We start from the raw sequence: 16,385 nt of genomic DNA, 5'->3' as shown, positions 1-16,385 counted from the left end.
ATTGTAGCAGTGTTACACTCACATTTGTCTTACATTGGTTTCCTTTTTTATGCACATTTCTGGTTTTTAGTCCAAGGTTTTTTGCAGACAATAAATAATCACTTCCAATGACAGCTGGTCATAATATTAGATAGGAGGCTAAAATCTAATATCTATCAGTAGCTTGACAATGAGCAATGCATTATATCAAGAGGTCTCATCAATAGAATAACACAGATGTCCCACAGAGTGCCCCGAAATCAAATTTGTTGCATTTGTTTTGTCTCTGTCCCTTAGTGTTATAGACACCAATATGATAGTACATTTGAAAAAAAAAAATAGTAATAATTTTGGAGATATTCTCATTTTAATTGTATTGTTTTTCACTTCCTGGAAACTAGTCACAACTTTGTGATCATCAAATTAGATCAATAAATTAGAACCCGTTATATCTGACGCGATAAGGTGGGTCTTGCTTTACAGTACTTATTAGCTCTCGGCTTGTTAGTAGTAAGCATGGTTTGTCATTGTTCTCTTAGTTGAGGAAAAAAATGGTTGGAGTTTATTCGTTTTGGAGACGGTGGAATTTGTATTGTACAGGCAACTCTCAGAGATGTGTTACCAACTTGGGGTCTTATCTGCTGGAATATGTCAAGCAAGAACATATTCTGCCTTATTGTACATATTCTGTGATTCTGCCTCATACACTGTCATTCAGCAAGAGTAAAAAATAGGCTCTTGTTAATCTTTTTGCTGTTCTTCCTATTTAGCTAGATAGCTAAGCTACTGTCAAGTATTTTTTATTTATTTATTTTTTAATTTGGTAGTATGGCATATATTAAACGGTATCAGCTGTAGTGTATAGTCAGTCAAGCAGTTCAACACAATGTCATTCTGATCTGTTTCAGAAGGAAATACTATGTCAACATATGGAAACAAATCATAGCTAAGAAGCCATTCCATGGGGACTTTCATGACAGATGAGCAGTTAGTGTGATTTCTACTTATTTATGTGTTTTAAGTCCTTAATGCTGTACTGGATTCATATCATATTCCATCCAAATATCAAACAGAAAAGCAACACTATACTTATAGTTTTGTCATCTTGTGTAATTTGTACTTTGATTAGCCGGTGTGTTTTAGTGTAGAGTTATTACATGTGTGCCTATATTTCACATGCTGTAACAGCCAAATTAGCTACTGCCACTTTAAAGCTATTATGATTTAAAAGTAATGCACATCCCCCCATCTGTTAGTCACGGACAGATGGAGCAAAATAAAAATGTCTCTAGACTGTGTAAATGCATCTAGCCTGTGCTGAATGCTAAAGCTGTTTAGGAGCTTTTATTACTGTTCATGTAATGTTCATGCACTGTGGTGTAAATGGGCGGTGTAGCAAGTATTATGTGGATTCTGCCAAAAAAGTGTGTGTGACTGCTTGCTAACCTGCTCACTGCACCCAGCTAGTGTATTCATTCTTTTATTAGCAAGTTTATACCAAAGTTTGGTGAACTATTTTTTTTTTTTACATTTATTATACCAATAAGTCTGAAAATCTTGTCTGGGAAGGATGCTTATCATAACTAGAAAGCAAAAATTAAAAACATTATGGCGTCATGTTGTGAGCTAATTTAATATTTCTTTCTGTCAAGTTGTTATAATTCAGTGTCTGCGTACTGCTGCTTTTGACTCATTTCCCTGGAAAATTTCAGACCAATTAATTTGGCCTTTATTAGATTACACATTCTGCTTAAAATAGCTGAACAGGCGTATAAACAGCATGTTCATTGTGTGTGGTGTGGGATGGATTCTGGAGAACAATCAAGAATTTTTTGTAAAAATATGGTTGGAGGCGTTTAGCTGGAAAGTATTTTTAAATGTGTGTTTAGGTTATATCGTGTTTTGATTGATGACAGGCTATTTTCGTAAAGGCTGTATTCATCCATCAATTACTTTAGTTGTTTGTACACAATTTTAACATAGTGTAATTAAAAGTGTCCATTAATATTCACATACATAAACACGCCACAGAATAACAAACACCCACATATCAGCTGATTAACTCGCTTTAAATGTTATTTTGAGATTTTTTTTTTTTTTTTTTTCGATGGTGGTGTTACAGTGGAATATTCTCAACATTTGGAAAGAAAGGAACAAAAGAGAAATCTAGAGCAGACAAATTACCCAGATAAGTCAAAACATTAACACTGAGTAAGGCCAGACTTGTTTAATTACCCGCATTTGTCAAGTTTAGCTGGAGGAGAGCAAAGAGAGCATCTGACAGGCTTTTTCATGGTGATTATGAGAAATTGTTAAAGGATTTTCAAGGTTTTGCACATCTACTAGGTTTTAATCATTTAGCTTTTTAAACACAGGAAAACTAACATGATCACATGCTTTACCTAATCCCTGAGTCATAAGAATACCATACCTTCATCATCAACATGCAATAGCAATTGTGCTGTCCTGGCAGTTCCTGTTCTGTTGTACAGCAGTGTCATGTTTTTAATTGCGGAGTCATTCTAAAATTAGGGGTAAATTTGACATCACCCAAAAGGTACAAGTTATGGATATAAGCAAATATAAATACATTATTCAGAATGAACAACCCCTTGAATGTGAGCTGCTGCAGGATACATTAACAGAGTTTGCTCATTCATCCTTAGTAACTGCCTGGTCAGGGTTTAAATTATTTATTTATTTATTTATTTATTTGTTTGTTTGTTTGTTTGTTTGTTTGTTTATTTGTGTTTTTTTTTTAATTTTGGGAAATAGAACCAGCTAAATTCATTCAAAAATATCAAACAAAAATGATATATGTGTCCCGTTCACATCTCTAGTTGAGGCTTATTATGAACTGGACTGTAGCTGAGATTGAGGAACTGTCAGAGCCAGAATTCATGCACCATGCTGGAATTAATAACTTTCCAACATTTTCTAGTGTTTCTGGAAATGTATTTAAAAAAAATTCTTTTGTAGTAACAAGGGATATATGGTTCAAATTTGATCCTTAAATGTATTTTTTTTTTCTTATCTACTGTATATTAATGCATAAACTTAATTTTAAGATGTAATTTACTTGGTATAATGTAGAATATACCTAACATGCCTATTCCATACTGGGTCTTATGATGCTGGATTCAAAGGAAATGGATAACAATTTGCATATGTAAATTTAGGGGTTAGCATTTATACCCTTTCTTATGACTTCACCATGAATTAACAGTATGCTCATCATTTAAATCCAACTTTTCCTGAGATCTGCTTGAGCAGAAAGGCTTTGGCAGCATTTTAGATAGCAAGCTCTGAGTGTTGAGCTCTGTGAAGCAAGATTATAGGAAATTTGATCTGAATACCTGTTTGGTCATCATTGGGAGAGTATAATTTTCTCTCCATGAGGGCTGTGGATGAAATAATTGCATACCACTTTCTTGTCATGGCTTCAGTTCCTGTCTTTTATATGCAATCCATCACTCACTGGAAAAAAAAAAGAAGAAGATTCTTGAACTTAATAATTCTACTTTAGTGCAGAAAGGTTATGGCATAACCCTGTGAGTTATCTTTTATATGAGTGGAGTGGTGTGGCTTAGATTTAACAATAATCACAAGGTAAACAGGAGCTGTGTGCCGTGCAGCCACACTGTTGACTTTACACTGTTAACCTGTGCCTGTCTGAGGGGAACACTGGGCCAGCCCGAGCTCTCTTCTTCTTTCATGCAGCGTAAATGTTGACAGGGGTTAGAGCGCTAAACTCTGCTATCACACATCATCTCTTGCCTGCGATCATATGAGAAACTCCCCAGTCATGGTGAGAAGCGAGGTGCATGAGTAGGGCATATCATGAAGGCTTTCACTGGGGATGTACTTGAATATGTGCATAGTCATACATCACTTCCATTGGAAGGGTCTTGGGCTTGGGAGCAATACAGTAAGACATGAATTGAGATGGAAATGAAAGAGTTTGAGAGAGTTATAGACAGAAGGTGACTGGTTGCTGATTCCTACCCTGCACTCTCTATTTGTGGCTGAGGGCAGCCGTGTGGAAAAACCCATCATCTGGGCCAGTAGATCTGGAAATAGAGTCCTCGGCAGGGTCGGCCCAGCTCAGTGCCCTCTTACCCTCGACTCACTACACTAGGCATGCCAGGGCAATGATCTCCCTCCAGAGGGAGTCGTGTGTATCTGATAGCTATTCTCTCTCTTTCTTCTTAAAACAACATTTCCACCTCCCAGCCCCCAAGATGCATTTCAAATTTTAATGCCTCTTATGCAATGCTACGTTTTGGCCTAAAATATTGGAAGTTCTGTAATGGCTGTATTTAGATTAGACCTAATTTCAAAAGTTATGTCAGTATTTACACTGGGAAAGTTCCTTGTATTCAGAGTCAGGTTAAGTTGATATTCTGGGCTCTCCATTCAGATTATTAAAATTACCTGCATGTAGTTCATTTCTACAAGGTTGCCAGATTTTTCTTGATAGAGGTGTACTAAATGGGGTTTTCATCTATACCACTGCCATTAAACACAAGCAATTTGAAAAATGAGAATGAAGGGGAAAAGATTTGCCACAGTGGAAGAAATCCAGAAAAACACACAGAAGGCTCTAGACACGATGACAAAAGATAATAAGACTACAGGAAATTTTCCAAGAATGGGAGAAAGCAAGGACAAGTGCATCATATCACAAGGAGAGTACTTTGAAAGGGATTAAAGGAGAAATACTTTAATTAACTTTTATTACACTAGTTTTTGTTAACAATTCTGGGAATTTTTGGGTCCTCCCTCGTAAGTTATTTTAGGTTCATTTGCTATTTTCAATTGTCAAATTAATAAAATAATGCTAATGTTTTGATTCATTCAATGCTGTAAAGAAAATGTGCCCATAGTCTGAAGGACAAAATGAACAAGCACTCAGCTACTACAATTTAAGGTATTTCATAACATTATCCATAAAACAAATTCAACACTTGAGATTAGCAGTGTCTGAGATTGTGATGGTGTCTCCTCCTATGATCGTGTCTCCTCTTATGTCCTCTATGTATATGCATAAACTTTACAGGGATGATACTATTAATGAATTAATAATGTCATATTTAATATTGGCCTCAAATGGTATTACATAGATTGAGTGTATTTACAGTCCAAATCATAAATTTCAGTATGACATATCGTGGGTACATCAAACTGTCAGAGTGACTTAACACATTTGAGCTAAAACATTTGAGCTGATATCAGGCAAGAAAATGGGCTTAAGGTCAGAATTGTGCATGACTCAGTAGATTCACCTGAGGTCTGAATATCGATGTGCACTTTTTGTAGCTATTAATTCTTCACTAGGTGTGTATAACTCCTAAGGAAGCCCATTTCAGCCAAAAAAAAAAAAGGCTAGCAAGTCAAAATTGTGAGAAAAATCATAATTTCAAGATACTATCTCATAATTTTGAAATAATGAACCATAATTTTGAGATAAAAAAATAATCATGCTATTACAAGCCACACTTTTGAGATACTATAACAAGTTATATTTTCAAGAGTTATAATTAGGATTAAGATACTGTTAGAAATGTATAGATACTGTTAGACAGTATGTAATTACAGTATACTGTATGTATACTGTTAGAAATAAGGCATGTGTGTACACTGGCTAGCCTACTCCTAGACAGCATGGTTCTAATGTAAGACAGTATCTTGAAATTATTATTTGTGATCACAAAATGATGACATTATCTCGTAATTATGCCATTGTATCTTGACATTATGACTTTGTACCTCATAATTATTAATTAATATCTCAAATATGCTTTAGTATTGTGATATTATGAATTAGTAGCTCATAGTTATGATTTTGTATAAAATAACTCAGACAGTATTTCAAAACTATGACTTGGTATCTCATAATAATGACATGCTATCTCATAAGTATCACATAGTATCTCATAAGTATCACTTAATCTTTCATAATCATGACTTAGCAACATGGTGTTATAACTTAATGTTTTATAACTATGACTTAGCATCTTAAATTTATGACTTGCTACCTCATAATTGTATAATCTCATAGTTATGACCTAGTATCTCATAATTTTGATACAATACACAGGATTTTATTTTTTTAAGTGCAGGAAAATGGGCTTTACTATGACAACTCTGAATACAAACCGAAATGATTAGCTTGCGTGGAAGCTCAAGCCAGGACTCAATAAATGATTCTGATGCAGAACTGCACAGGCCACTGTATAAAATGTAATCCCCTGACAAATAATGTTGTAATTTAAAAGAATTCATGAAAAAGGAGCATAGGAGCCATTTGTGGTTCATGAAATACATATCACGGGTTGAAGGTGACCATGTGTTCATTATTTCTAATGAGGACGCAGTCAGTTACATCCCCTGAGACACCAGCAATTAACTGGTCATAGTAAAGGTCAGACTGAAACTTGTTATGCAAATACATACAAATCAACAAAAATGTGTAAACTCTTAATGTTACCTTTACCTTTAACATTACTTAACTCATCTTTTCACATGTTTTGGAAACATTTTATGACAACTTTAAGTAAGTTTAAGTGTGTAAGGGTGTTTAAGTAAGAAATAAACCTGTTATAGGAGCAATGCTGTTGTAGGAAAATAATCAACAACCTGGTGGTGTGATACAGCCCTATATGAAGCAGAGTCAATGATACCACCCTGACGTTTATTAGTTTCCTATAACCGGAAGTGTTTTATTTCCCCTATCCCATAGCAATTTTAACTTTTTTTTTAAAGAATGACATATTGTACTTTTTATCCATTTATAGTTATGCATAGTGTTGTCCGTGAAATAAGATAGTTCCTGTTATCACTTATGTTATAGCAACTATAAATGAATATTTCTTGATATTGAATGAATGAATGAGTGAATGAATGAATATAACTCTCTTGAAGTTAATAAGGCAAACAATGCAGCATATCATGTTGCCGAGAAACAAGAAAGCACAAGGTTCCAGCTTTGTCTTTGACTGTTGCAAAGTTCTGGCACTGGAGACTCTTTACATAAATGCGAAATAAACATCTCCTAACAGAAAATATCAACAATTACATACATTTTTCATCTGTTTACGTGTTCTACCATGTAAGTCCCCGCATTAACATATTAGTATAAGTGCCTTAATTTAAACCTGTGATTTGAATTAGAGCCAGAACTCCTGTCAGAACTGCTGTTCTAGAAAAAAAGAATCAAGAATTTAACAGCGCTGTGGTGGAAATGAATTTAAAATTCAGGTCTATTTTCAAACTAGTTGAAAATAGTAACAAGTGGCAAGTTGTCACATTGAAGCATGGGCTTATGAATGAGTCCTTATCTCTGACTGCAGTAGTTAGAGATAAGTTCATTTCACACACATGATAATATGAGTTTGATGAAAATAATAATAATAATAATAATAATAATAATAATAATAATAATAATAATAATAATAATAATAAAAAGCTTGTAATCACGTTGCAGTCAAGTGCAGCCTTGGTTGTAATTTTTAATAAGCATAAAAAGGGTTTGAGCTTTTAATAGAATAATAGAATGTTGTCTTCATTTCTAACATATTTAAAACTGCAAACAAGTTTTGATTTCTGTCTCTCTCTCTCTCTCAATTTCTCAGTCTGTGTGTGTGTGTATGCGTAGATGTGCGTGTGTGCATTTAGGTGGTAGGCCTCATTATACACTGTGTTATTTAAAGAATTCTTAAAATTCCACGTGTTCATATGCAATTTAATTAAATGTTTAATGCACAATCTTGTTTTAGACTTTTTTTTAGATTTCTTGAAACATCACGAACACGACTGTATGAGACACAACTGCTGTTTTTCTAACTTTATTTTAACAAGTAAACTCTTTGAAAACTGAACAGCTTGAGATAGTCTAATCTTCAGTATTCACAATAAATCACCTGCCAGTCATCAGTTTTCAAGCCACATTTATAATCATTTTCAATTTTCTTTCATAATGGATGGCCAGTCAACCACCTAAATGTATCACAGTGTCATAAACTACATGATGTTAAACATAGCAGTCATTTGAGATATGCATCTACACAACAAAGGCATGATTTCAAGGGTTCCACTTGGAACTGTCTCTCTTATATACTCTGTTGCAGAGTTATGCATAGAACATTTAAGGATTTCGCTAGAAGGACAAGCCAAGGAACCTTTAATGTTGTAAACTAGACTGGACCAAACCTGGTTTCGCAAAGACAAATCTAATCACATAACGTAATTCATATGGATATTTAGAATTCATCCCTTTTCGTATGACTTGATATGGAAACACTTTAGACACTATAGAGCTGACTGTCAACAATCCATCAGGTGACCAACAAAACCATTTTTTTCCTCTTTTGGCTGCTCCTATTAGGGGTCACCACAGTGGATCACCAATCCACATATTTTGATTCTGGAACATGTTTTATGCCGGATGCCCTTCCTGATGCAACCCTCCCCATTTTTTGGGTTTTGGACCAGAACTGAGAGTTGGGGTTGGTTCCCTGACTGGGAATAAAACGCGGGCCGCAGCTGGCCACTAGTCCATCAGGGAACCAGCAACAATCAGACAACTAATTCCAAAAAAAAATGTTAACAGTTTATGGCTTCTGATGATGTTTAATAGATAAAATTCACTCATTTTCCCCTGATTTCCTCCCTAAATTAGTCTTGGCCAATCCCATGCACCAGTTAGGTATCTTCTATTATATGACAGGTACCAATCTGAGAGGGTGAAGGCTATCACGTGCGTCCTCTGAGACACATGAAGTCAGCCAACCACATCTTTTTGAGCTGCTGCTCATTCTGCATCACAGTGCTAACGACCCTCTTCCTCATACCCGAGATTACAAACACCCACGATTGGCTAGGGAAGAGAGTGTGCCATGCCTCTCTCATTCGTACACCTGAGGATAGGGCGAACACTTTTCTGTTGTGCCACTCACTCTGTTGTGCCTATTAATGTTTAAAAATGAATGATTAGTTTATGCCTATAAATGAGATCCATCCTTTTACAGTAGGTATGTATAGATTCATTTTTGACAAGCTTCAAAGACTGAACAAATTAGACAATTGTTTTGAACTCGAAGTGGAGAAGAAATGCATACTTCTCTGTCCAGTCGTCTTTAATCTTTACAATTTCATTACCATCCTTTTTTTTTTTTTTTTTTAAACAAGCCATGTCATCATGTCAGTAATGAGATCAGAGAGGGTAAATTTAATTTTACCCCCTGCATGTTTATGAAAAAAAGGATGAAGTAGCGAGCTGTCAAGAGCTGAACATTCCTTCCGTCCATCACTCTGCTGCTACAATAGCCTGAATCAGAGAGACATGCAGGTAATTACACAGGAACGGATCCCTGCATTCAGGGGCCACTCTTAATCTATCATTGAGAGCTCCCCAAGAGCAAGAGAAGAGACTGAAAGGAGGAGAAACAAAAAAATACAGAAAGAGAAGTTAGACTGACACAAACAAACATGAATCTCAAGGTGTAGTTTCTTCCTGTGCATTTATGTTTGAATGAATGTGATGGATAACACTGGGCTCTTTTGTGCTTTACACTTTATATCCCTGATTTATAACTCAGCGCTGTTTTATTACTTTTACCATGTAAACTGGCAGATTAAATAGGGCTTATTTAATTCACTGTTAATATTACGCAAAGAGTCACTTATTCCATTAGATATTACAAGGCAAGTCTTGTACGATCATTAAGAGCACGCTGTCCTTATGGTCTATTTTTCTCTCAGGAAAGACATCTCGTTAACATTATACTGACAGCAATTCATGTTCATATGTGCTTGGCTGTCTATGTTATAAAAAAGTACTTAATTAGCCTGTCTTTCATTTATTCATTCGATGATTAGGCTTAGTAAGATTAACCATAATTCTGGATTATAACACTTTGTCAGTTTTGTTTAAGTTGGTTCACTCATTTTCGTCGTCACACGTGTATGTATGTGTCAAGCTTTTCTATGTCAAATCTGGTTACCATAGTAACAAACACCATGCACTCCTGTTTGTTTGGGTTTCTCTTTTCTCTGCCCTTGTTCTGTCGTTGGTTTGCTGCTCAACTGTGTTCACACAATTATGACTTATGACACAAAAACTTAATTTGTGGGCACTCCTTACTGAAGAATTCCATACATTTTATCTTACATATTTTTCACAAGTGATTATGTGAGAAATATATGAAAAATGAAACCACATGCTCCACAATTGAAAAAAAATATATAACTAAAATGAAAACAGGTGAAGTGTCTCAAGTGTCTAAAAGTATAGGAATATGTCTGACATTATTACAGAATGGAACGTCTTAGCAATTTCCCAAGATCTTGAAAGCAAAACACATATTAAAGAAATGCTCTGGTGAAAATAATCAGTCTCATCAGTAGCAGGGTATTGCATCCTTGGCCTTTTATCAACAACATATTCAACAGAGAAAAAAGCAGGCAACACCCATCAGGAAGGCATAGCAAAGAGTAACTGACATCAAGACCCTTAAGTTCAAGGCCTCAAATAGCTTTAGCCATGTTATAAATGGAAATCTTTTAAAGATGGATTTTGCTTAGAAAAGAAGCACAGATAGAGTTCTTTAAACTAGTGCAGTGCAATTTCCAAATGTCAGCTATCTAAAAGAAATTCATAGACAGGTCTTCTCAACTGTGAAACAAACATAAGAAACACAACATCCCCTCACACACATTCTGTATTAGTTTTCTTATTAAATCTTTACATTTGAGTTAGACTGTAGATAATTACTTCTCTGCCTGCAATAAAATATAATCTGACTTGCCAAGAGTGCATACAGGATGTTGGGGCTGTTTAAAGTGCATTCTATGGTGAAGGAGTTAAGGAGTTCAAATATGTGCTAGTCTGGGTGCAAGGGGTGAGCACTGATTTTATTCTGCTCCTTCCTCGCTCAGCTCTGGCGTATGTTGGCCACATTTCTTGCTATAAGCTTTCCAATCACCCTGACTATAGGTCAAATCATCATTGGTTGCAAGCCTGAACCAGACTATTATTGAGGTGTTGAGAACAGTGGATGTGTAGAACCGGGCCAACAGCTCCTGAAGTAGGATGAACTTCCTCAACTGTTGCAAGATGTTCATCCTCTGCTGGCCCGGGAAATATTATTCAGGAAATACAGTCATGTTGGCTTCCCACTTCATGTCCTGAGAGATGGTGGTTGCTGAGAAGTTAAATGTCTCCACAGCTATCAGGGTCTTGCTCAGAGTCTTGTTTAGATGGTCAGGTTTTCCCCAGCTTCACCTGCTCAGAAAACTGTCAGAGCTCCAGTTACAGCTCCCTGATCTGGGAAGTATGGACTGAAGCAGAACTGGAAGGTTTGTATTTAATGCTGAGATGAAGTCCACAAACATTACTCCAGCATAGCCCCAATCGGGACTACCCCCTGGTGCTAGAGAAGGTAATTATACCCCATATTGACCTGGTTGTCAACTAACCTATCCAATCAATAGGTCTAGGAAATTGCAAGGGGGTAGGACCCTACTATAATCCACCAGGGGACTAGCCCCTGAGATGTCGAGCTGATGGAGAAAATATTGTACCCTCATATTAACTGTGTCATCAACTGAATTATATCACTGATCTGCAGAATGCAGGGGATCCAGCCAGGGCTCTGTAAAATCCTACAGATAGGCCAACATCAGTCTATTAAACGTCTTCATTAACCATAGGGGTCAGGAAAACGAGTCTGGAGCTATTGACACTTGAGGTGCAGATGACAGGGATTACTGTTGGCAATCATAAGCCTGTGTTATTTTCTGTCTCTCCCTTTTAGTTTTGTCGTTATAGTTAGACCTGCCAGCCAGAGACACGCTTGCCATCTGATTACCCTGTACACTAGTTTAAAAAACTGTGGCTCCTCTCACCCTCCAAATTTGCCTGATTCATCCTGATTCATGCTTCTGCTTGGGGCTTCTGCACTTCTGACTCAGCTGCTGCTGTGGATAGTTTCACATGGATACTCAACTTTTGCACTTTCCAAAAAGAGTTTATGTCCACACCTCAGCCTTGCTTCTGTCGATAATCTCACACGGACAGTGTCGACTGGAACCTAAGGACTGCTACTGTATTCATAAAGACTGTCTTGTGCTCATCCCAGGGCTCTTATTCACAGACTGTTCATCCCAAACATCCTTTCAACACACTTTTTTTTTTGTTTGACTTTTCTTTTCCTGTGTACTGTAATGATTTATAATCTCACTATCAGGTGTTGCCCAGAAGAGGATGGTTCCGTTTTGAGTCTGGTTCCTTGCCACTATGACCTCTGGCTCGCTCATTAGGATCTAGAGCTACAGCCATATTAATGTTAAGCTGCTTTGTGACAATGTCTATTGTTAAAAGCTCTACACAAATAAAATAGAATATAATTGAACTGAACCACACACTTCTCCAGTGGCTTGTTGAAAATGTGTGTCAAGGCAAAGGTTGCCTTCAGACAGGAAGGGGAAACACCATCAGAACCAGGTTCTTTTCTGGTCTTCAGACTTTATGCTTACTATTGAAAAGCATGTCTAACACTTTACACACATATGATGAATCAATAACAGTATTCATATTTCCCTTTGTCTGTTAATCCAAACTGAATTCGGAGATGAGATTTGAAATGATTCAATACCTAATTCTTATTGACAACTGGAACTGAGAAATGTGTTAGAATAGATTGAAATAGCAGTCTTCAGTTTAATCTGAAATCCTTTTTTGTGAGTTACTGCAGATGGTAACAGGTTTTTGAAATTTAAGGTCTTTGAGCTAACAATTTTAGTTTCTGAATGTAATGGTTCTCGCAACTGTCCGTGGTTCTTGACAACAAACCATCTACAGACCTTCACAACCTATTGTCATGCTGGAACATGGTTGAGTTAGGCTCCACAGTTCCAGTGAGGGGAAATCTTTATTCTACCTCATACAAAGACATTCTGGACTATTGTGTGTTTCCAATTTTGTGGCAACAGTTTGGGGAAGAACCACATAGGGATGTGATGGTCAGATGTCCTCAAACTTTTGGCCATATAGTGTATGTTAACAGTTTGTGGTTGTTGATGTTTTTGTAGATAATCTGTACAGACTATATAGACGAATGATTTGTTTGTTTTTTTGTTTGTTTTGTTTTGTTTTGTTTCTTTTTTGTTTGGTTGTTTCACGTTATTTGGATTCTTTGGTTTATGGATGTTGATGTTTAGTAGCTAATCCATACACTGTCACCTCGATTCTTTTGTTTTCACGTTATATATATAGTCAGTATTATATATTGTGTGACTCAAACCATTTCACTAACATTATTTTTATTTTTAATCTTCTTAGAACCTGTCGAATACTTTACTAAACATCATGAACTTTATGCGACCTTTCTTAGCCATATTTACATGAAACCTCATTGCATATAACAGCATGGCTTAGAATAGTGGTTGATAAGCATCGGTATAAGTATTAGCAAAAGCACTAACTCCAGGCTTGTTCACAAATAGCACAATTGCATGTCTGTATTGTCTCCATTTGCTGAATATTAATGAGAGAAGAATTTGTTTTTTATTCTAAACATTCAGCGTAAGTTTATGACAGATGGTACGGCCACGAGATTGCATGGAAACACGCCGCCACTGTCATATGGCTGGCTGGCAGGAAACAAACTATAGGAGGGCTGATATGTTCAACATACACACAAAATACACACTTGTACATTTCACTAAACCTGACAACAGCACCCCCCTTCCTTCTACCATAACACCAGCTGCTGGAGACAAGCACCTGCAAACTGCTTCGTGGTCATAACCCTCCTGGGCATGCATGTCATAACACACGCCGTTTGTTTTCTCTGTTGTAACCATTGTCATAAATTGTGTGCATACAGCAAAATATTTCTCATTTCTAAATGTCTGTAATGATACGTAAATGATATTGAATATCCTGGAAATATTCAGGTGCACTTGGATGTATTAGCTGCCCTCTTTCATCAGTATTATCTGATGATCTCTTAAGAGCATGGCTTTGAAATGAATTTGCTTATTCATTTCCTATCCCTGTTCTGTATTTCAGTACAGGTTAGCATGTTAACTGATGAGAAAATCACATTCCAACCTCTCAGGGATTCTTTTATGGCCTTAAAATACTCCACAAGTAATAAATCTTCCATCAAACCGAATGTGCTGTCATCTAATGAGTGAGTGAACTGTCAAGCAGAACATGGCCATGGCTTTTTGAACTTGACCAATAGGATGCGTAACGCCAAGGTAATATCAAAAACTGCAACAAAAGATCTATTAAATTACACGCTGCTGACAAAAGTCTAACTGACTCAAACTATTTTATAATTTTTTAAGTCTACATTCTATTTAATTCAGTGTTTCTCAATGCTTGGGCTTTTCTATTTTTATTTTCACTTCCATTCATATTTTTTAATCACACCATAACAAAACACCACAACACATGTGAAAAGGGAACAGCACAATCATAATCACATCAACATTAACTCAAAGTCAGAAAGGCTAGGTCCTTACTGAACATCAAATGCTCATCGCTGATTGGCTACAGCATGTGTCCAATGAAAGATGGAGGGCTGGAGGAGGTTTATACAGTAGTAAGACAAAACTATGAACCTAAATGAGTTTACGGATAATTTTTTTAATCATGCTTATTTTTATCAAATGAGTTGATATGAGAATGCTGAAAAGTCACCACGTTATTCAGAAAAAAAGAATTATTCCTCACTATAATAACAGAAATAACTTGAAATGTCCAATTACCAACCAGCATGTGATGTTCAATACGGATCTTACTTTTTGTTTTGAGTTTGATTTGATTCTGAAATTGCTGTTGTGTTTTTGCTTTTCTAATTTGCAGCTGTGGTTTTATTTTTATTATTATTGTAGCAATCTTTTGGTTTTGGTTTTGCATTTTCTGAATTGCTGTCATCTTTTTGGTTTGTTATTGTTTTCTGATTTGTTAAAGTGTTTTGCTCTTACAGGCCACAGTGTTTGGAGCAGTGGTGCCCTGTGCTGTTGCAGATGTGCGGGCCGTGTCAGCGTCTGACATCAGTGGGTCTGCGATCACGGCAACAGCTTTTGAAGGGATCTGCTACCCAGCCTGTTTGTTTGTTTTATCACTATTTTGTTGCTTTGTGTTTCTTTTTTTCATAACTGAAAAAGTGAGCTTGGGTATGAGAAAGGTGCTATATAAATGAAACATATTACTTGAGTCATGCATCATAGCCATGTCATAAATGTGTCATGCATAATGTTATATCATGGCTTTAGTATTAGGTCCAATATAATGAAGATTAAATGTCAGATAGAACCATGAATATCAAGATCACAATTAAAACTATAATTGCTTTATAGTGCTGAAATTTCTAATTAAACTTGGCATTATATGTTTATTTGTTTTGAACTCTCTCTGACAAGAATATATATATATATACATATATATTTTTTTAAATTATAATCATGTCTAATTATAAAGTGTAATTAGTTGCAAGGAACGAAAAAGGCTGTTATTTATGTGTCATTTATGTGTATTCTATTAATGTTATTTTGTACAAATGTAAGCAACTGTTTTAATTAAATTTAAGTTATTTACAAGAAAGCATGTGTGTGCAATGTGCATAGATGTACATGTCCTAGAAATACCAGCATTTTGTTCTTCAGGAAGGACTGATCTGTTTGAGTCATATGGTGAAATTCATATAGACTGAAAAACATTTGGGCTGCATTATTCTCTGTATATAGCTGTGCGTCTATGGTACCTTAGTGAAGTCAGTTCTAATAAATACTAATGAATACTGGGTAATTACTGAGTACATAATAATAAAATGATGACCTGGGATTTCATTATGAGCTAAGCAGTAACTACAGAGAACTATTAGCTAACTCCTAATTAATTACTAATCACATCAGCTCCTCAAATACTGTCTTACTTAGCTATTGAATTATTAAAACCTGAGGCGAAGTAGCCTATACTAAAACGTCAAAAAACTACAATCCAAATGTTTTAATCCTTTATTATTATAAATATAAAAATGCATGCTCAGAGGATTCAGAGATCAACACTCCCTGTTTTCATCACTTTTCCTTCTGAGCTCTCTTTCAAACTTTATATGGCAGTATGTGTCAAATTTCACACTGGCCTACAAATGAGACTTGAGCTAAAGCACTAGTATCTATTAGAATCGATGACTTATAACAAAGATATCATTTGCATAAATACACCACTCTGTGTAGGTCTTACTTTTATAGTCTTTGAAATAGATATGTAATGCAATGTATCTGTATCTGTGCTCCAAATATTTACATTTATATTTGTATTTAAACTGGAAGTGGCATTGTATTATATATTAATGTGGACCCTACCACTATGACCTAGACAACAATGA

The sequence above is a fragment of the Pangasianodon hypophthalmus genome, chromosome 6, assembly GCF_027358585.1.
Source record: "Pangasianodon hypophthalmus isolate fPanHyp1 chromosome 6, fPanHyp1.pri, whole genome shotgun sequence".
Lineage (NCBI taxonomy): Eukaryota > Metazoa > Chordata > Actinopteri > Siluriformes > Pangasiidae > Pangasianodon > Pangasianodon hypophthalmus.
The sequence above is the reverse complement of the archived record's forward strand: the minus strand, read 5'-3'. Positions refer to the sequence as shown.